This window comes from Megascapheus bottae, chromosome 8 (genome assembly GCF_031878675.1).
Source record: "Megascapheus bottae isolate mThoBot1 chromosome 8, mThoBot2.hap1, whole genome shotgun sequence".
NCBI classification, from domain to species: Eukaryota; Metazoa; Chordata; class Mammalia; order Rodentia; family Geomyidae; genus Megascapheus; species Megascapheus bottae.
In genome coordinates, this window is record NC_143516.1 from 57,447,703 (window position 1) to 57,470,777 (window position 23,075).

General features: G+C 40.6%; 1 long non-coding RNA gene and 1 other non-coding gene across 3 annotated transcripts in view; both read right to left on the reverse strand.

Moving 5' to 3' along the window:
• Positions 1-3,095: 3,095 nt before the first annotated feature.
• LOC150059988 (uncharacterized) overlaps positions 3,096-23,075 on the reverse strand; it is a 40,944-nt gene continuing 20,964 nt past the window's right edge. Inside the window, exon 3 of one of the 2 annotated variants that reach the window (XR_016536418.1) lies at positions 3,096-3,178. This is a non-coding gene — a long non-coding RNA (uncharacterized LOC150059988). Of the gene's footprint in view, positions 3,179-20,940; positions 21,060-23,075 lie in introns of those variants that run through there. The other variant, XR_016536417.1, reaches the window with a different exon arrangement.
• LOC150059989 (small nucleolar RNA SNORA40) lies at positions 12,607-12,738 on the reverse strand. Its single transcript, XR_016536511.1, has one exon. It is a non-coding gene; the product is annotated as a small nucleolar RNA SNORA40 (small nucleolar RNA).

Below are 23,075 nucleotides of genomic sequence, written 5' to 3' on the forward strand. Positions count from 1 at the left end.
ACAATCTTTGCCTACTCCTCGTCCTCCCCCTCCTCCTCCTCCTCCCCCCCTTCCTCCTCCTTCTCCTCCTTCTTCTTTTTCTTCTTTTTCGTTTTTCATGACCTACAATGTGCCAAGCCCCATAAACTAGTTTTATTTCCCTTGGACATTTTAGTAGGCATAAGAAGCCATATATATCATGACTAGTTAGGGCCAGAAAATCATGCTCATAGCCCAGAAAACGCTCTATGACTAGTGGCCTGACAAAGATTCCAAAGTTTGACAAATAAAGAGTTGGAATTGTTTTGTGATATGTGATAATAACTGCTTATTTCTTGATAACTCTGTGCCTCATACAGAACTCATCTGATAAAAATTCTGCCCTAGGTCTATTGTTTTAAGCAAAAGAATAAAAGCAAGACACATTATAGAGAGTGAGACACTAAGCAAAGGAATAGGAAAAAAATAGTTTCCTTTATATCCTTTTCTTCATGGAAAGTGTTAAGGAGTCCAACTTAGGCCACACTTCCTTCTGCTAACACATAGCCTATGTCAATGGATTCTACAAGACTCTCTGAGCTAGACTTAGCACAGTGGGTCAGCAAAGGAAGTATCCTTAGCCACCGAGGCATATTGAAACCTGGTGAAACAAGGACTCATGGGTAAAGACGATGTGGTCTTGATGTTGAGATGAAATTAATCTGGCCTCTTTTAAAATGGAAATTTGCATGACAAAATCAAGCAATCAGGTATATAAAAGTTTCACACAGACAATTTCACATCCCTATCAGAGGTAGAATGATATTATAGATTTTCAAGATTCAGCAAAGAGCACAGAAGGCCAGGAAGCCTTTTTGACTTGAGATCAAGTTCAAGTCAGCATTAATCCTAGCACTGCACTTTGAGGAACGTGCATTCATTCCTTCAGGTCCTTCCCCCAAAGCTCATTTAAATAGTTGCTGCTTTCTTAGCAGAGGCAGCTTAGGTTCAAAAATCCTCTACAGACTGGATTTATATAAATGAATAAATCAGTGCGTCTGTATTTGTGTGTGCACATGTTAAACCAAATTTAATTCTTCCCTTTGGCCCTGAGTTTTAGGACTTAGGCCCAGAAGCAATAGGAACCTAGCACCTTACCATATGCTCTTTTTAGTGTTGATTTTTTTTTGCTTTGTTTTTTAAGGTTTAAAAAAATTTTTACTTCATCAGTCTGAAGTACTAAATGTCTCACACCTCTGGAAGGACCCTCTCCAGCCAGGCCGCCACTGGTTCATCAGGTGCAATACACACACAGAGACAACTTCTTTGGAAACATGCACTGGCTGCTCTCTTGATTCCTCACAGCACCACGCACACCTCCAATCCCTGAGCACTTTAGGATTGGGATTGGTTTTTTCCCTCTCTGTGCAGTACATGTGGCGCTCTCTCTCTCTCTCTCTCTCTCTCTCTCTCTCTCTCTCTCTCTCTCTCTCTCTCTCTCTCTCTCTCTCTCTGTGCGTGTGTGTGTCTGTGTGTCTGTGTGTCTGTGTGTCTGTGATAACTTTTACTATCTCTTTCACCATCTCCAGAGGGAGTTCATTCTCCCTGCTCTGGGTTTTTCACAAGTCTGGCTATTTTCAGCTCCACTGTATGACTTTACACATTCCTTGGTCTGGCTATCAGTTGTGGATCTGGGAATGTAATGACGCATCGGAGGACATTTCTCAGATGAAGAAAACTGATAAAACTCCCAGTGTTTCCATCATGTCTTCACCATGGGAACTCTGGCACTCTGTCCCCCCTCCCCACCTTCTCACCCTTGGTTCTCAGAGGGTAGATGATTGGATGTGAGTTGAGGCACAATCTCTCAGTTGAGTTGGAAACATTTTCTGCCCATTGTGGGGCCAGATTAATGATTCAATCTTTACATCTGGCAAAGAAGTTGGAATCCTACTTTCAGCAAAGTTCCCAAGGCATCCAGATTAAATAAAAGTCCAGCTTCTTGCTTTGTCTGCAGCATCATTGTTCCGTCACTGCAGCCTTCTTCTGTCCAGTAGAGAGTGCTGTTCTTGATGTAGTGTTTAATGAAAAGAACAAAAAGCCAGCACTTCTGGAGCAAGGACTGGAGGGGGAGTCTCATTCAAAGCATGTGTGCATGCTCTGATTCTTGAAACCTGTAAATATTTTCCCTCATATGGCAAAACAAACTTCCTGTGTGAGACTAAGTTAAGGAACTCATTTTGGGGTGATTCTCTTAAATGACAAGGGCCTTGACAATAATCACCAGGACACTATAGGAACCAAGTTGGTTGGAATGGTGCAGCTCAGAGCCAACAACTGGAAGAAGAAAGAGATGGATGCAGTCCCAGACGCTCCAGAAGGAAAACGCTTTGTTGATCTTCTTATTTGAGTAGAAGGTTATGGTATCCTAATGTAGCACAGTCATATTTCTTTCCCTTCTTTGAACAGGGAGATTCCCATTCCTTCTGTAGCCTAAGCTCAATGGCTACTTCCTTTGTGTGGTCCTGCCTGATGTTTCTCTAACTCCCACCTTGGCCAGATGTCCCTTGAAGCAAATTGCTTAATTGTATTTCTCACTGGACTCTGAAGAAATGGGATCTTGGTTCTCTCTGAGTCATCAGTGCCTAAAAATGACATGGTAAGACTCTTCACAAATACTTTGGAAAATGGAAGCAACGGACTGAGTGATGACTCCCCTGATTTGTGAATAGTTGTTCAGGCACAAAAAGATCTGTGACTAGGCTGTGCAGAGACCAAACTTTGAGGTGTGATAACTTTGTCTCTAGAACTCATGGAGCAGAACTGCCTGGAGACTTAGGAACATCACCTTGGGCCAGTTTTCTTCTCAGGGTCTTCCCTGACTATCAGGACTTGCTGGCCTTATCCTGTGACAGCTCAGTCTCCTGTTTGTCATGAAGATTAGTGCAGCTGAAGCATCTATCAGTGTAATTGGAGTCCGCCCTGTTCTGGCTGAGTGTGTTGTTATGGTGACCCTATCACAGGGGGAAGAGCAGAGATGAATCAGGCTGAGTACTGCTGCATTGAAGAGAAGGGAAGGACAAACTAGGTGAGTTATTTCCAGATGCCCTTCCAGATCAGAAGTTTTGCGCCTCATCTCCAGGTTTACAAAGGGGTGAATTTCTATATATCATGTTTCTTCTTTTGGCTCTGTTGCAATCTGACTGTCAACTGTCTTATCCTGTTTTTAAAAGAAAGAAACATTTACTACCCAGCAAAATCTCATTTGTAAGGAACTATTTTAGAGACAAAGCTAGTTTGAATTACCCAACATTTTCTGTTGAGATGGGACTATGGATTAGTGGTAGAGCATGTGCCTATCAGATGCCAGGACCTCAGTTCAATCATAATAGTGGAAAAATTCTGCCTATTACAGTCTGATTTCTGTTCCATATGCTGAAGCCTTAAGTCTCAGTTCCTCAGAAAGAGATTATACTTGAAGACAAAATTATATAAGTTCTCTCTGGGTAAACCCACTTTAATATAAGTACTATCCTGGTGAAAAAGCTTCAGACACAGACATGCAGAGGAAAGTCTATGTGAAGACACGGGGAGACCTGGCTAGCTGATTGAGAAAGGGAAGGAGGAAAGAGGAGTAGGAGAGGAGGAGGAGGGAGGAGGGAGAGGCAGCCTTATTAGAAATCACACCTGCTAGCTCCTGGATCTCGTGCCTCTTGCCTGTAGAACTGTGAGGAAATGAATTTCGGTTGTATAAACCACAAAAGTTATAGTATTTTGTTATGGCAGCTGTAAGAAACTAATATATTCTCGTTCATAAAAAACATAAATAAAACTTGGAAAATGAATGCAAATTTACTGAAAACAAATTGACTTACATTGATATGCACACTTGTTAGCAAATTTTTCCTGGAGGATTTCTTCCTCTTGAAGAGACAGCTTATAGATTAAATACAAACGTGTTAATGTTTCTTTTTTGTGTATGTGTACCAATATTGGGACTTGAACTCAGAATCTGGATGCTGTCCCATAGCTTTTGTGCTTAAGGCTGGCACTCTACCACTTGAGACACAGCTCCAGTTCTGGCTTTTTGGTGGGGATTAAATCTCACAGACTTTCCTGTAAGGTTGGCTGCAAACCTTAATCCTCAGATCTCAGCTTCCTGAGTAGTTAGAATTATAGACATGAGCCACCAGTGTCTGGCAACATTTTTTTGAAAGATGAGTTTTCTTATAAGTAGATCACATATATTCCATACCATGTTTCTATCTGCTTCTTTTAGCATATTATCTGATTATTTATTTTCAAGTAAATTTAGCCACAATAAAGGCAGATAATTCTATAAGGAAAAGAACTCTAATTTTTCAGCTATCTTAGGGGTGGAAAACTTGCCTAAGCCACGTCTTGTACTATCAGTTTCTGTTATGTGGATTTTGTTCTTGGTCATCAATGGTGGTGTAGTTGCTGATAGTGTAGTACAGTTGTCATGATAGTCTGACTGTTGTTCAAGGCCTTGAGTTCCCCGTTGGAAACATACCATGATTATCTTTAGTCTTATTTTCTTCTTCCTTGGAAGAGGTTAAACAGAGTGTGGGTTTTGTAGACCCTACACCATCCTCAGATTCCTCAAAAGACTAAACATAGAGCTACTCTGTGGAATTTACCCAAATGTCCAGAAACAAGGACAGGCTAAAGCCACTAGCGCAATGATGTTCTTTGCAGCATTATTTACCATAGCAAAAATATGGAACCAACCCAGATGCCCCTCACTAGATGAGTGGATCAACAAGATGTGGTATTTATACACAATGGAATTCTATGCTGCCATCAGAATGAATGACATCGCCCCATTTGTAAGGAAATGGAAAGACTTGGAAAAAAATCATATTCAGTGAAGTAAGCCAGACCTAAAGGGACATTGGCTTAAAGTTTTCTCTCATTGGTAATAATTGGTACCTGTCTAAGATTCTCGTAGTGGAGGATTACAAACAATAGCTATGTACGTAAGGATGAGACTAAATGAAAGAACTCCAGGATATAGAAACAAAAGCTTTATCTTGTGTGATTGTTGTTCTTAATGTACTATGTTATTTCTCTTCTCCTTTTTTGCCCTTATGGTTAATTTCATTTTGTTACTGTATCTGACTTGGTTACCTGGTATATTGTGTATACACTTATTTGTTTATTTGAGAAAGGAAAAGGAAGGGGGAAAAACAAGATGATTGGGAAGGGGTGGGAGGAGGGAAAGGGGAACAAAAACATGAGAGGAGGTATCAATGTGTGAGAAATAATGCCTGATGAATGTAACTGTAACCCCTCTATATATTATCCAAAAATTAAAAAAAAGAAACTACACCATCTTCTAAGCATACAGACATTTATATAAGTTCACATACAACTGGGGAAGCCTCTATCTGAGCATGGACGTCTGCCTGACTTACATGTAGCCAGAGCTCATGTGGTCTCTCCCTCCACCTGCAGCCTATCCTGGGTGACCTGCAGACCAGCCGAGACCATGGTTCTCTTGCAAGATGCAAAGGGAAAAATGTCTACTGGATGCTGAAATGCTTTACATTGCTTGGGACTGGCTTTGAATCTTACTCTTTCAATTTTAGCCACCTGAGAAGCTAGGATTACAGGTATGAGCCTCCAGTGCTTGGCCAGAAACCATTCTGAGTATGACATAGCCTCGGAAGCTACATAGCAGCAACACTTCTTTCGTGGTGAGTCACTAAGTCTGTCTGCATTTAGGGAGAAGGAAATTAGGCTTCACCTTTTGAAGTGAAGAATGTCAAGAACTTTGTGAACGTATTTCAAATCCCATTGCAATAACATTGGCTTCAACCTGCTCAAAAGACAAGTGTTAACCACTCAGGGTGGTTTCTAGCACACTCAGGAAACTGAGGTATTCATGTTCTCATCCTTGCCTTTCACAATTAAGGGCCAACTCTGGAGAGAAGGGGGACTAAATTCCCAGACTTGTAAACAAAATGGACAGCTGTAGAATGTCCACAGAGGATGTAGGGAGGTGCTGGCTGTCTAGAGAGACTGTCGAGAGGGTGGTGGTGTGCACAGACACAGCTTAGGGATGCTAGGGAACAGAAGGAAGAACACTAACAAGGTTTTCAACAGCTGGACAGCATAATAAATAGGATCTTAGTCACAGAATGTGTATTCTGTTGAAGGCATTGAAGGTGTGATACAATATTGGAGGAGTAGCATAGTAAGATGGCTCTTTGGCCACCAGTTGAGTGTGCTTAGTGGGCAAACAGTGCATGCGCGTCTCCAAAGTCCTTTAAAGGGACCATTAGGCTCCTAGGATTTTTGTTTATTTTTCCCTTCACATGTAGTTTCATCTTCAAGGTTTATTTGCTGTTGTCTCAGAAAGCATCATCGCTGACGTCTGAAATATGCAGAACAAAATAGAGTAGGCAGATGCCTGCTTAAAAGAACAAAGGAGATAGCCACCAAGTGTTACTTATTAATAACTTTGATGGGATCTTTCATCTGAGCCTCTCAGAGCTATATGGCAATCTAAATGATCCAAGGAGTGATTTTCTTGGATAGAATTGTGTGTGTGTGTGTGTGTGTGTGTGTGTGTATGCATGCACACTAGTACTGGGACTTAAACACAGGGCCTCACACTCTTACTTGGCTTTTTCACTCAAGGTTGTTGTACTTCTACTTGAGTCACAGTTGCACTTCTGACTTTTTGCTGGTTGAATATGGAAACACTGTCTCTCAGATTTATCTGCTAAGACTGGCTTCAAACCACAATCCTCAGATCTCAGCCTCCTAAGTAATTAGGATTACAGGTGTGAGCTACCAGTGCTTGGCTAATATTTTGACAGTGTAGTGACTACTTTTACTCTTTCTGGATTGTTCTCAAGGGAAAAATGATTCTGATTTATAAATCATTTGGAGGGTTTTTAAAGTCATTTATTTCTTAAAGCCATAGATAATGTACCATCTTTGACAATATTATGTAGAATTATAGTCTTTTCTTCATTTTCTCTTTCAAGATGACTTAATAAAATTTTTAAGTAAGTAATAGAATACTGTTGTTCAGCAGGGAATATGTCTAAAGATTCTGCTCCAAATCCCAATAGGAGCAGGCTTAGTCTTCTAACTATCTGCTAATCCTTTTTGCATGAGATGTCAAATGATCCACTGCAGGTCTGTTCTGGCCTTTTGCTACTAGAGTGAGACAACAAGGTATGGCAGCAAGTTGGCCCTGAAAACAGGAAACCCAAGCTGACTCTCAACTGCCCTTTGTTGGGTGAGAACGAAGAAAACTGGGTTCATGAGACAATCTACCTTGGAGGGGTGTTTATCAGAGAAATAAAGGACCAAGGACAAACTCTACTGTGACTGGGAATCAGAACCACATCTCCCACTCCATAGCACATCTACTGGCACTGGCCATGCCTGTGGCAATGCTGGCCAGCTGACTTGGTGCTTGGGTAGGTGACAGCATGGGAAGGGACTTGGGTGAATCCTTTTAACTTGTCTTGTCTTTTCCTGTGCCATGTTTTGTCTACCTAGTTATCATCAAGTCCGGAAGTGCAGTGGACTGCAGGCGGATAAAGCTTATATCTAGAAAAGAATGACTTCTCCTGCCAGCACTGGAACCACAGCAAAGGCTACGTGCTAGTGGGGTGCATGCCTGGGGAACCATCTGCCGTCTTTCAGTGCTCAGCATGAGGAGTGATGCTTGGCCCCACAGCCTACGGAGTGGAGTGGACAATGTAAGAAGGAATGTGTTTGCAGCTGCTGGGAGGTTAGTGGCTGCTGTGCTGAAGTCTGGACCGGATGGGCCCTTATGTTTTCTCTTTCTTCCCTTTTATGTTGGGAAACAGGAAGTTTTCCTTTTCTGACAGTTCTCAAAGCACGTTAAATTATTGTCTCTTTCCACAAGGTGGCAGCACAGAGCACACAGCTGCCTGATCTCCAGATGGGGTGGGTATTCAAAGTGCAGTGAATGGTAAAAGGGGTGATGTAGATTAAGATGTGTTGTGTTAATAAACTCATTTGTTAACTGATTACTTCTTTGTACAAATAGTTAAAGACCTCAGAAATATAACTGAAGCAAATTGTAGTATCCCAGTATTTATTCTGCTTCACACGTAGACAGTGATGCTTGTGTGTTTCAGACATTCAGCACTGAGTTCAACTTCCTCTTAATTGGTCATTTCCTCTCATAAGAAAGGGGGTAGTGATTTCTTCTCTAGCTTTCTTTAAGATAATGCTGAAATCTGTAGTTTTATCTGTCACTTTTCTTTTTACAACATTCAATGGTTAATGGAAGTTAATGATTTTCTCCTGAGGAAGATTATATCCTCTTCCCCTGGTAAACTTGGATCCAGTAGGCCTATCAATTTTTTTTCTAGTGTGTGTGTGCCACTACTAGGGCTTTGACTCATGGCATCATAATTTCACTTGGATTTTGTTGTTCAAGGCTGCTACTTACTACTTGAACCACAGCTACACTTTGACTGTTTGGTAATGAATTGGAAATAAGAGTGCCATGGACGTTTCTGCCTTGGCTGGCTTCAAATGTTGATCTTTAGATCTCAGATGCTTGAGTAGCTAGAACTACAGGTATGAGCCACCAATGCCAGCTCCCTAAAATGTTTTCCCAGGCAAAATGGGGGAGATGACAATATGATACGGGCGGTTCATGACAAACCTGCAGTTAGCATCATAATTAATGGTGAAAAGTTAAAACCATTTCCTTTAAAATCAGGAGAAAGATACTTCTCTTCAAGATAATATGGGAATTCCTCTCAAGTGAAGTAAGGCAAGAGAAAAATATAAAGGGGATCCAAATTGGGGAATAAAAAAAGAAGTAAAACTATCCCTCTTTTCAGTTGACATGATCTTGTATTTAAAGAACCCTATAGCTTTCTCCCCCAAGTTATTTGAGCTGATCTAAAGCTTTAGCAACATAGAAGAATCAACCCTCAAGTATCAGTAGCTTTTCAATATGACAATAATGAGAAAATCGAGAGTGAATCAGGAAAGCAACTCCATTTGCAATAGCCTCAAAAACATAAAACCTACCTAGGCATTAACTTAACCAAGGATGTTAAGGACCTCTATGATGAACACTTTAAAAACCAGAAAAAAGAAATTAACTCAGATTTATGGAAATGATTAATCTTCCACATTCCTGGATTGGAGGGATTAATATTGTGAAAATGGCGATATTGCCCAAAGCTATCTAGTGCAATCCCTATCAAAATCCCAACAACATTCTTCAATGATATATAGAAAGCAATCCAAAATTTCATATGGAATAATGAAAGACCTTGAACTGTGAAAACAATCCTTAGCAGGAAGAACCATCTTGGAAGAAATTCTATAACAAATTTCAAACTCTATTACAAAGCAATAGTAATAAAAACAGCTTGGGACTGGCACAAGAATAAGCCTGAGGACCAAATGGAATAAAATAGAAGATCTAGAACCCACAGACCTATAACCACCTAATATATGATAAAGGAGACAAAAACAAAGAAGATAGTCTCTTCAACAAATAGTGCTAGCAGACTTACCTATGCATGTGCAGAAAACAAGCTAGATTTTTATATATCAGTCTGCATCAGAATGAATTCCAAAATGCATAAAGGATCTCAGTGTAAGGCCAGATATGATGAAAATATTACAGAAGGGGCTAGGGGGAAATACTGGTCTCCTAGATTCTGGTAGAAACTTCCTAAAAAATGATCCAGAATGACAACAACTCTAAGAAAGACTGCACAAATTGGATGTATCGAACTCAAGAGTTTCTGTAGGGCAAAGGACATAGTTAACAAAACTAAGAGAAAGCACACAGAATGGAAGAAAATCTTTACTAACTATGCATTAGACAATGGCTTTATATGTAAAATATACTTAGAGTTCAAAAATTAAATTCCCCAAAAGCAAGTCCTCAGAGAAAGAACAACCCAATTCATAAGTGGGCTAAAGACTTAATGAGAGACTTCTCCAAGGAAAAAGTAAGAATTGCAAATAGCCACATCTCTGGCCATAAAAGAAATGAAAATCATGACAGAATGGCCATTATCAAAAAGCTAAGAATAACAGATGCTGATAGAGATGTGGACAAAGGAGACTACTACTACAAGGTTGGTGGGAATATAAACTTATTCAACCACTCTATAACACAGTATTGAGGTTCCTAAAGATTAAACATAAAACTTTCCTATGACCCAGAAATTCCACTTCTGGGCATTTATCCAACAGACCGTGAACAAGGCCACACTAAAGCTACAGGTACAACTATGTTCATTGCAGCATTATTTACCAGAACCAAGAAATGGAATCAACCCAGATGCCCCTGGATGGATGAATGGATCAAGAAATGTGGTATCTGTACACAATAAAATTCTATACTGCCATCAGAAAAAATGATATTGTATCATTCGTAAGGAAATGGGAAAACTTGGAAACAATTATACCGAGTGAAGTAAGCCAGACCCAGAGAAACATAGGCTGCATGATTTTCCTCATTTGTATTAATCAGAAAGTGTGTATAAATCTACAAATGAAAAAAAATGGGAGGTAAAATACAAAAAAATTACACTTGGACATAATAAACAGGACCCTAAGCCTTCACCCAGTAAGACCAAAAATAGATATTCTCAGGAGGAAATCACAAAGGCTTAATATGATCATGTACATAAGATCATGTAAAATGATGTGTATCAGAATGAACTCCAAGAAATAAGAGATTTTTGGATATTTGGCCTTTTATTTTGTTTTGTTTGCTCTTTTATTGCCTGTGGGTAGAGCCGGTCAGGTCTGGCTGAGTCAGCTGGAGTAGCAGTCGAAGCACACTTCCTGCTCGTGGAGATGTAGCCCATAGGCATGTCTTCCTGGCTTGCCAGCCATGAGCTGTCCATGCTCCCTCCACTCCCTCGAAGGACCAATGGGTACCTGCTTCAAGTGCCTTACATCAACTCCCTGCTAGGTGACTGGCCAGAGGAGGCTCAGGAGGTTGGGGTGCTGGGACTATATAATTCCTGATCTGTGCAACAATAAACAAGAGACGTGCTCATGCTTGTCCTCCCGGCGTATGTACTGTGTGTGTGTCGTTCACACTTGCCTCCCGCCAGAGAGCTAGCCCTAAAATTGCCTATTTTGATTTCTGTACCTTTTGAAAGTTTATCTTGTTTGGGGAGAGTAAGGGGAAGCACAGAAATGGTGGGACAAAGGATAAACCAATTCAATGGTGATGCTCACTGCATACTATATGGGGTGTCAGGAGGGAAATCCTGGGAAAAAACGAGGGGCGAGATAACACTGTTCAGATTGAAATGTACACATTACCTGTCTTATATAACAGTAACCCCACTATACATCAGCTTTACAATAAAAATGAATTTTAAAAAATGAGGAGATGAAAAGAAAATATTGCCTTTATGGTCTCTTGAGAGACTAAATAAATCAAATACCCATTTTGTTTATCTTATATAAACTTGGTCTAGTTTTCTTTCTTCTAATGTTGACATGGGGTTTCAGCATGCTTCTAAAGAGCAATTTACACAATTAAATTATCAGCTGTCAGCTCTGCTGGGCAAGTTTTAAAGATTCAAATGTTAAGTCTCTTATTTCTTCCTCACAGTTGTGTTTCTTGTGCTTCCTAAAAGTCTTTCCAACTTCCAACCAGTCCCTTGTCTTCCTATGCTACTGAGCAGACAAAGTTGTCTGGCCTGGGCTGTGTTTATATAGTCACCATTTCAACACCTACCGTCATTATCTGAACCCCCCATCCATTGATTCAAAGGTATCTTCTCAGAGGAGATCCGGAAGTCCAGTACAGGGAAAGGCACCTTCAGTTTTCATTATTCCCCATTTATCTCCTTTCAGCCTTACCCACACCCATGCATGGTAGGTCTTTCAAGCCTCAAGACCTCAAGTCCTTGGTCTGGTCTCTGAGGTTTTTCACTAATGGCTCTACCTTTTGAGCCACAGCTCCATTTCTGGCTCTTTGGTGGTTAATTGTAGAACTTCACCAACTTTCCTGTCTGGACTGGCTTTGAACTGTGATCCTCCAATCTCAGCCTCTTCAGTAACTAGGAGTATAGACACAAACAACCTGTGCCCAGCTTCTATGAGTCTTCTGATTTTCTCCTTGGAGTCTCTTTGTGTTATTTTGGTGATCTGTGTCTTATCTTAAAAAAAAAAAAAGGGCCCTTCCCAGTCTTCCATCCTCACCTGTGCCATTCCCGTCTCCATTCCCTGCAGGGACTCCTCAATCCTCTGCCTTGCTTTCTGTTGACTCCACCTCAGCCTCCATATTTACAGTGTTTTTCTACCACCCTGGATCCAACTCCATTTTATAGCTCTAGATGTTTCCCCATTATTGTCCAACATTTACTATAAACTCCAAATAGCTTTAGCACCAAGCTTTCTCCTCAGTAGGTCAGAAAACAGAAACAATTTCCTTTCTTGTACCAGTTTTAGGATCATTTTTTGATCACATATTCAAATAGCTTAGTAATATCCTCATCTTCTCCATTTCCTTCAACTCTCACCTTCTCCCTTTTATTTATTTTTTATTCTTTTTTAGTTTTTGCATCAACTTTCTTCTCAGAGCCAACCTGTGAGTTACCAAACCTCCATGTTTCCAACTGTCATAGGAATCACATTCCTTCTTACATGTACCAAAATCTCATAGTCAGCAATGAGTTCTGGGTTGCAAACGAGCGAGGATTTACTGTTTGCACCTGTCTGTAAGGCTTTGTTACAAATTAAAGATACACACACACACACACACACACACACACACATACACATACACACACAGTGCTCCTCACCTTCTCCCTTTTAAAATGTCGAAGCTGCTGTCCTAGAAAGAACTTTTTCCTTGAAATTAGGCTGTAGTTGAAACCTCCTGGGAGGTATAGAGCAACTTTTGCAATCTTGTTACAGTGTCATTAAAAAAGGAAACTACAGTATTTAGAGATGTCAGGCCATTTAAGATCATGTAGTCTATCTTATTAATGCATCAACAAACAACCCCATGTCCACAAAGTGAGTTATCTGGAGTCTCTGAGCTGAAACTCAACACTAGGTATCAGACCCCCCTCACTCCCGTCAATACTCTTTCTTCTGATTCACTGGTTCATTGAGAGAACTTGGTGAAAATAGAAATTTTAGCACATAAGGAGCAATCAGTTACTAAACACTGAGTATATTTTTCTTCTAGTTCCTTCAAGCATGAAACAAAGGGCTAATGAAGGAGGAGAGGAAAGAAACAGAGCCCCCAAAAGGTAGGCTCGTGTCAAGATTATTGGCAAACTTTCAATGACAGAGCCCTGAACTTCCTGTGACAGAACATTAGCTGTCTCTACCCTCACTCTTATGGGCTAGGTGGACATGATCTCATCTTCAACATCAGGGATAAGCCTTATTGGCCTAATCCAAACTGTACAATCAGTTCTCCAGGCTAGCTATTTGTAGACTGGGGTGTCATGTGACTTGGACTGTTTGTGGAACTGAGCCTTTGCTGGGATTGCTGGGATCTGGCTGTAACCCTTGAACTCCTGGCACCCATCCTTCAGTTATAACACAAAGCCAATAGCAAGAGAAAAGGAACAAGAAACACAAGAGAAATCACATTTGATGACTGCATTTCAGGTACTGGATAAAACCTTGCCTGAAACCAGAACTATCCTTGCATGTTTTATGTTTCATGAGCCTACTTAAAAAAAGAAATAAACCTTTTAAAAACACCAAATCAAATGAAGTATTCTGGTGCTTATAATCTCAAGATTTTGTATGATACCTTTTAGGAAGCGTTAAATTATTTTTAAAAAGGAAAGGAAAATCCAAATAATATGTAAATGATAAAGAGAAAATAAAAAAGAGGCAAATAAAAGCAACTTTTGTTTGCCTAACTTAGTTTCTAATCTATCAGCTAGCTCAAGTGGTGGCCAGGCTCATACAGGCTCTCAGAGATGGAGTCCTCTGAGAAGGAGCACACCTGTTCTGTTCCTCCAAGAACCTAGCAGCCTGAATTCGGATTCCAGCAGCCTGTGCTTTCTGAAGATATTTCTGGAGAGCAGCTTAGGAAGAACAAGACTTAGAATGGTGGGAATGGTCCCAGCTGGCCATGGAAGAAGGGAAATTATACTCTTCCCTTAGGTAGTCAAAGTGCAACTTTTAGAAGAATGAGGCTGAATTTTCCCAACAGGCAGGGAGGTGTGTAAAGAAAGAGAGGAAAGAAAGAATGAGACAATTAATAAACACAGACATGGAGACTAGATTTCAGAGGTTAAGCAGTATACTTGATTAGAAATCAGAATTGTAAATTCTTAAAAACTTCCAAAGCACACACAGAAAGATAGTTGGGCATAAACAGAAGCATTAGGTCCATTTTACCTGTGAGTCTTAGCATCAGTTGCTTTTGGTGATATGCACGGGTTTTGTGATGGGAATATTGTATAATAATTTATCTATTTTTGTCTAGTGGCCTTTGTATGAATGATACACTCACCATTATACTTCTAGTACTCTGAGACTTGATCCACATGTTTCATGAAACATAGAACAGCCATAGAAATGCTGTTGAAGTACAATATGCATTTAGGAAATATGAAGACTGTTTTCTGTCTCCTTAGACTAATACTACCATGTATAAGCTTGATCTCTCCCTTACCTGTTGAACACTAAAGAAAAGTCATCTACATCCTGCACATATAATTGTGCTATGCTTTCTAAGCCATTTACTTTAGCACTGTGGTAGTCATTAGGGCATTTGCTAATATTTCTTGCTTCCTGGCACATGGGAGGATTACACTTTCTCTCTTCTCTGCAACTATGTATGGTATGGCCACATGACCTCTTTGGGCTAATGAAATGAGAGAAGACATACATGGTGAAAGCATTACAATCCAGGATGCATGCCATTTGCATGCTTTATTTCTTCCTGATGGTGTCCACAGCTGGAATGGTGCTGTTCCTTCAGTCTGAGAGACAGGGGGAGAGGAGATGTTTACTTTACCCCAGTGTAACATGGGCTGAGCAAGAAATAAGCCAGAAGTTTATGGCATTGAGATTTTGGCACTGTTTATTACTACAAAATAAGCTAACTCACCTCGACTTACATAAAACTTAAGCTACTCTGTAAGTATACTTGAAAATAAGAATGTATAAAATGTATCTCTTAATCCCTATAAATTCATTGTCTGGAGTAAGGATGTGAAGAAGTTTTAGAATGTAACGCTTACATATTAATTTAAAATATTTTATAATTTACTCTTAATTCTTTTATTCTTCACTTCCCTCCCTCCGCATCCCCCTCTCTCCTTTCCTTCTTTCCTTTTCTTTCCTTATTATGTGTGTGCTGGTACTGGGGCTTGAAATTAGGGCTTAGGTACTATTCTTGAGCTTTATTGCCACTCCCACTTGAGCCACAGCTCTATTTCTCATTTTTCACTAGTTAGCTAAAGATGAGCCACATGGACTTTCTTTTGCCTACGCTAGCATCTAACTTAGATCCTCTGAAGTTACTCTCCTGAGCAGCTTTGACTACAGGAGTGAGCCACCAATGCCAACTTACAATTCTTTAATGACTAGCAAGATGGAACATTTTTCTAGCTTGTTTTTTCTTGGGAGAATTCATTCCTTCAGAAAGTAAATCCTCCCTGGCTTAAGAATCAGAAATATTGAAATCTCAGTCCTCTTAAGTAAATTTGGCACCTAGCTCCATCTCTGACACAGCAATGTTGGAACTAGGAACGGTCTCAACCTAACGTAAATGCAAATTATCCAGAGATTCAAAGGTTCCAGATGGAGCCCACCAGAGGCTGTTAGCAGGAAAATGTCCCCCAGGCCGACAGCCAAATGAAAGAAATTGCCACACTTGGAACAGAATCCTGGGAGAGCACTTGAGCACAAATTATTTTTATGCCCATATGAATTGATTGAGTTAGAGGCATCAAAATTGTTCAAAATGATCTTCACATGTAAAAATCCTTGAAGAATGGCCCTGTATCTGACAGAGTATTCGCAAAAAAAACAAACAAAAAACAAAACTGAGTGAGCTGAGTCTATCTATACTTAAGTTGGGCACAGGAGCTTGGATTTCATAGCATGTCTATTACCATCTATTGGAGAAAAATAATCTTGGGCAATTATTTTGTGCTGAATGACATAACTGTCTTGTTCTCCAGTTTCCTGTTTCCCAAATATCTTGGTAGACTTCAAAGATGGTTGTGTTATTGTTTACCAGAGAACTCTCTAGGAGGCCCTAAGGGGTCTGAAAACTTCTTGATGTTTGCAAACAGTGTGCATGTGTATCTTTCATGAAATAGCTCTCATGGCTTTATGAGATAACCAGAAAGGTCTTATGTCCTGTTTTGCCATGGCTCCCTACATTTCTTGTGACTTTCATTTGCTTCATTGAAAGTAAACATAGTAAAACTATTTTTCATTCAATTTCCCTGAGTAAATAGAGTTTTGCCTTGGACCTATCAAAGGATTCAGCTCTCTGCTAATTTAAACACCTTGCTGTAGCTTCTTTTCCTTTTCATGGAGTGACTAGACACGAGGATTCTCTAGTTTAATATGCTATAAATTTAACTCTACTTTAAAAATAAATGTAGCACGGCGCTAAAAGTGTGAAATCTTTTAGAATGACTAAAACTAAGCATAACTAGAGCTTTCATATAGACCCAAAATAGGTGTGTTCCAATTAAACAGATCTATAGCAAACTATGAGATGAAAATAAAGAGTGCGCACGTGTGCATGCAAAAGAGAGAGAGAGAGAGAGAGAGAGAGAGAGAGAGAGAGAGAGAGAGAGAGAGAGAGAGAGAGAGGCATAGATCAATCATCTTGATGAACCTTGATTCTCAATAAAATTTTTGCAAACCAAAAAAAACAAAAAAACGAAACAAAATAAATGTAGCTTAGCTGGGCACAGTGGCTCACGCCTGTAATCCTAGCTACTCAGGAAGATGAGATCTGAGGATCAAGGTTCAAAGCCAGAGCCACCCCGGGCACAAAAGGACCTGAGACTCTTATCTCCAATTAACCTCTAGAAAATGGAAAGTAGGGCTTGGATCAAGGGTAGGGCAGTAGCCTTGACCCAAAGAGCTCAGGAACAGCACCCAGGCCAAGTTCAAGCCCCATGACCCACAATAAATGAATGAATAAATAAATGTACGTAGCCAGTCATGGTGGCTCATGTCTGTAATCCTAGTGACTCACAACATTGAGATATGAGGATCATGGTTTGAAGCCAGCCCAGGCAAGAAAATACATGAGGCTTTTATTTCTAATTAAGCAACAAAAAGCAGGAAGTGGAGCTATGGTATAGTACCAGTCTTTAGTGGAAAAAGCTCCAGTACTGGCACACACACTAAAAGAATGGGCTACACATATTTGCACAGACCATTACTTATCAGTCCTTTGTTTATTTGTTTATTTTTTTATTGTATTTTATTGTCCGGGTGATATATAGAGGGCTTATAGTTACATTCATCAGATAGTGGATACATTACTTCTTTTTTTTATTTTGCCGGTCTTGGGGCTTGAACTCAGGACCTGAGCACTGTCCTTGGGCATTCCTCGAGGCTAGCGCTCTACCACTTGAACCACAGCACCACTTCTGGCTTTTTCTGTATATGTGGTACTAAGGAATCAAACCCGGATCTTTGGGCATGCTTGGCTCTACCACTAGGCCACACTCTGGGTCTTACATTACTTCCTGAACATTGATACCCCTTACCCATGTTTTTCTCCCAGTTTCCCTCCCCCACCCCCTCCCTCAGGACCTTTGTCTCAAATCTATGTTGTAAAAATGAACTTTTATTTTATTAAACAAAAGGTTATTTGTGATTTCTGAAGTCTTCTTTTGGGGTCTTTGCATTTGTAAAGTTTAGCAAAATAATTAAAAGCCTCCAATATCTCAAAGAACTGGCACCCACCTGTTTGTCTCTTGTCAACTCAGTGGCAGTGCCCTATCTTAAAAATAAAACAACTACACTCTGCATTTTCACTAGCTCTAAAGATAGCTCTATGTATAGCCAGATACTCTGACTCATTCCTGAGAGCAACTAGGTGGAAGACAGGGAAGATGGCAGTCCAAGACCAAAAACTTCCTGATTTCCCATTTCAACAGAAAGTGTGTGTGTGCTTACCATCCCTGCTACCTATGATGGGAAGCAGCTATAGGAAAATCACAGTTCCTACTGGTTCCAGGCAAAAAGGGAGACCATATCTCAAAAGCCCAAAGTCTGGAGGCATAATTCAGGAAGTAGAGCATCTGTCTGGCCAGTAGAAAGACATAAGTTCACATCTCAGTACCCCTCCCCAGACTCCCCCTTTCCCCCCTCCTACAGAGAAAATGCCCTATGTACATGAAGATGTTCTTGTTGAGTTCAGAGTCTCTAGAATTTTGAATATTTGTTCCAGTTTCAGAACCTTGGGGTCATATTTATCTCTATCTTAACAGGAAATGATGAGGAATAAAATAAATAATATCTGTATTAGAAACAGATGTCATAAGGCTGTCAAACATGTAGGTTAGTAATAGAATCTGGACAGTGGATCAGATCTCAGTGCGTGTCAGTGAAGTGCCCATGGAGTAGAGATCTCCCTTATTTGGAAGATGTGATCATTCAAGTTGCCTCCTCTGGTGGCCTCTCCTGAGCTGCTTCTTCATGAGAAAGTAACATCTGGGTAGGACAGAGAACCATAAAGGAGCCATAAAGGAGAGAAGGTAGTTTCATATCTTACACAAATCCAGACCCAATGCTTATGCTTTTTACTTCCTGTGAAAAGCTGCCTACAGGGTCTGCAGTGTCTGGCATTTTTCTGTCTGCCTGGTACTGCTGAGAAACCATCTATATGCCAATACCTTTACTTTAACCTTTCACCTTGGCCTACATGGCTACCAGATTCCATTCATGCATCTTTTCTAGGGGGAGTTCAAGTTATTAACACAAGTGCCAACTGGGGACTTTGTGCCTTACCCTGATCCCTGCTAGTACCACTGAGGGAAAGCCTCTCTGTGATCTGAGCGGGTGTGTGGCCAGGCTGGAGTGAGAATGGTGGTGGGATTGAGACTGGTATGAAGGGGAGACTCAAAGGATGGCTACAGAATAGTCTTTTCTCCCACAGGGCATACTGAGTGACACCATCTGGTGTTGTTTGCTGTGAGCCAGGGGTGTGTGTGTGTGTGTGTGTGTGTGTGTGTGTGTGTGTGTGTGAATTCTGTGATGCAGAATAGGTATTATTTGGTCACAAAAATATGCACTTGGGGAATTTTATTTCTGGAATCCACATTTGTACACAGGCAGAGTCACTCTAAAGTTAATCCTTCTTCTTTCCCGCCTCACATTCACATTGTTTGCTCTGTTTCTGTTTAATATGTTTAATGGTCTGTTTTCTTGCTTGCATTTGCTTTTCAATATTTTTCATCTTTTTCTCTAAATTTCTTCTGCTCATCATCTATTTCTCTCTGCTGTTCTTTCCTTTGTCTCTCTTGTTCAGTACCCTCTTTCAGCCTTTCTCTGATTAATTCCATGAAACCAGTTTAAATGTCACTAACTGTCACTGCAGTTAATGGCTGGGATAACTAAGAGAGCTGAAAATTCTATTTTTAAAAAAACCCTTTTCCCTAGCTTGGTGTTGGTGGCTCATATCTATAATCCTGGCTAATCAGGAGGCTGAGACCTGAAGACTGCCATTTGAAACAGGAAAGTCTCTGAGACTCTGAGCTCCAATTAACCAGCAAAAAGCCATGGTAGAACATCAGCCTTGAGTGAAAAAGCTAAGGGATAATGCACAGGCCCTGAGTTCAAGCCCCAGGACTGGCAACAAAACAAGTAAAACAAAAATAAAACCTTTGATTGAAGTGAGAGGAGTTAAAAATTAAGAAAGACTTGCACTGGCATTTTGGTAGACCAAAAGAGGTCAGGCCTTAAAAAGTAGCTACGCAGGGGTAAGTCTGTAAAGAATAAGACTGTGGCCAGGCACTAGTAGACCATATCTGTAATCCTAGCTACTCAGGAGGCTGAGATCTAAAGATTGTGGTTAAAAGCCAGCCTGGGCACAAAAGTCTGTGTGACTCTTAACCACCAGAAAACAGGAAGTGGTGTTGTGGCCCAAGTAGCCTTCAGCTGAGGTGGCTAGCATTCAGCTGAAGAGCTCAGGGACAGCGCCCAGGCCCAGAGTTCAAGCCCCTCCTCGACTGGCAAAAAAAAAAAAAAAGACTCTGAGGAAAGGAATGAAACTCTAGATTTCTCAACATGGTGAATGTAGGAAACAATGGGGAATTTGCTTCCAAGCAAGTCTGGATTAGTCTGTGTTTACAGCTGCAAATGTAAACAAGGAAAGCAAGTACAGTTCCCTCAGCATGAGCACAACATCATGTTTTTGTTACAGTCACTGAAAACTATGCATAAAAATTGGAAGATTATTTGGTAATTCAAATGTGAACTTCATTACAAACCTCTAAAGATGCATTTCATCTACAATTTCTTCAATGCTGGCATCTTGTAGCCAGTATTTGCTCTTTAACCCCCCCCACATCACACTTTTGACCCAGTCATCATCCCTTGTACCTATTCAGTTAAGTAAATAGATACTTAAGTCTGACTAGAATGCTGCTAGCACAACTTTGCTAGAATGATACATGCCCAAGGGAGGAGGTCTGATTTTGACAGCAGGGCTTATAAATGTTTTAAAGTAATTAGAACCTGACTTGTTGTACTTGATGTATGCCGTTTTCAAAATGTCTAATTGTTTGCACAATTTAAAATAAAGAGAGGGGGGAGGGGGGAAAACATGGCAAGTTTACTGAGCCAAGAGGGAGTTGTTAGAAATGGTTCAAGTTATGTTAAGATTCAGGAAGGGGTAGTTGAAAGAACTCCTAGGAGGTTATAAAGCACATTTTTTCTCAGATGATTAAATGAAAATTTAGTTTGCAAATACTGTAGAACACAATTTTAGAATGAGCAGGATTTTAAAAAAATATAGAGATTGGGTAGAGAGAACAGAGGTAAAGGAGGGAATTGCCGGGGAGTGAGTTTTCTTCTCATCATGACCTAGTCTTGATCTCTGTCATCTGAAGAGTCTTTGTTCTGCCCTGGCAGGAAGGTAGAGATGCTGAATTAGGAGTTTGGTCTGAAAAAAGTCTGGCTAATAAGTGTCCTGGTGCCCCAATCATTCTCTTCTCCTAGCCCACAGGCTCTGGCTACATTCCCCAGGATGTCTGGGGTTTTGGAATTCATTGTCCCTGAACAAGTATGGAATACCTGCCCTGTCCCTTCTCCTCCCTCCCCTCCTCCCAGCTTTGCCTTTCTAGTATTTGACACTGAACCAAGATCCACAGTGCCCACACCAAAGACCAGCTGGAAACCAGAGTGCTGATAAATCCTTTTCCTCCTCAACACTATCAGTTTGAATGTGGCTTGGTTTTGATTATATTATACATGAGGTAAATGGATACTTCTTTTAGTTCTAGTCTTCTATAAGCTGGGCTACTTTGCAAGTTAGTAACTGGTAGGAGAATTTGGAGACATCAAAGGCTTTTGTGGTTGCAAGTGTTCAATTGCTAGGGGAAGTGACTGCGCTCCTGAAGACTTCAAGTGGAACTATCTGATAGCAAACGTTGGGGTGACTGTTCTCTCTGGGGTTTCTGCTGGGGTCTAAAGTCCATTTGTATTATCAGCATTCTACTTTTGGTCTCACATGACTTTGGAATTGACAGAGAGTCTAAAATTAGAGGAAGTTTCTGGGAGCTTCAGGGAATTCTGTTTTCCCATGGGTTTCAATTGTCTACTTGCTGACAACCACATTTTGTCAAGACAAGAGTTTCCTTTCAGTTCTGAGTTTCAATCCAACTGAAGGAGATCCTGGATTGGAATTGCATTTAGCATTGGCAAAGGAGAAAAGACATAGAGCAGGGCTTCTAAAGTCCTCTTGGACATCAAATGTCGATTTCACAACAACTTTCTGATGAGTTAAGTGTAAGTGAATCAGAAACATAAGGAGCAAGTTTCCTTTGAAATTCACATGGGTTTTGAAAGTTACAGCAAAGAAGTTCTTGGCAAAGAGTATTTTGAGACTTGCCAAATTTAAGCCACTTGAGGATGAGTTAGAGGCACTCTTTGTGGCCCGTTAGGATGCTGCTAGATTCCAAATTTTTGCTTCTTTCTCTTCTCCATCCATTTATCCAGATGCGATGCAACCTGCAAAATTTCAGATGAGCTGACAGCAAAGCCCACGCAAGGTCCTCCTGTGCTTTCCTGGACCACTGGGTGTGGCCGAGACCATGCTTTGGGGTTATACGTGGGGATCATGGAGACAGAAAGCTCCTTTGCTTGGATCCTGTCCATGTCCATGCTTAGGGAGAATTCTTCTTAAGAATTTGGTTAGTAGGTGGGGGGGCACCTACTGTGGAGCAGGTAGAAATGAGAATAACTAGACTAGTTTCTCCAGACATTATCTTCCTCATTCTGTCAAGCAGAGCCTTTGTAAGGCAAAAAAATCCTTGTGGTGTCACTTATTTATTGCACACAGGCTTTCCCAAGGAAGGTGTCTGCAATGGCTGGCATTTATAATTTAGAAGGGATCACAGAAGAAATTTGCAGTTACTCAGCAAGCAGTGTCTTCTAGTGTGAGAGAAATGTCATCATAGAAAAGGGGTCGTTGGGATTTGGAAATCTCTTACTTCTTGTAAAGAGATTTTCAATGCAGGGGAACTTTCACAAATGGAATTTAATCTGTAACTAGGGAAAGAGACTGGAGGCTGGTCCTTTTGTAAGAAGAATGGTATGTGGTTAGGTTGTGGTACATAGAAGCTGTTGAAGAGGGGGAGGAATTAAAGGAGGGATTATAAAGACAGAATCTGGAAGTCCAAAATGTAGGAGTCAGTTCTGCAGTTCCTGTAACATCGAAAGCTTTCTATCTGGCAGCATTATGTTTACTATGGAAGGAGAGTTGACTCCTCTTGCAGTCCCAAATTCAGGACACAGAAATGGCAACTGATCCCATTCTCTTCTAAGGGCATGAAACTGCCCCGTGAAAAGTGCTCCATAAAAATTGTCAAATGAATGAACGTAGATGCTTTATGAATGGTTGTTAGCTCATTTTAATAGAG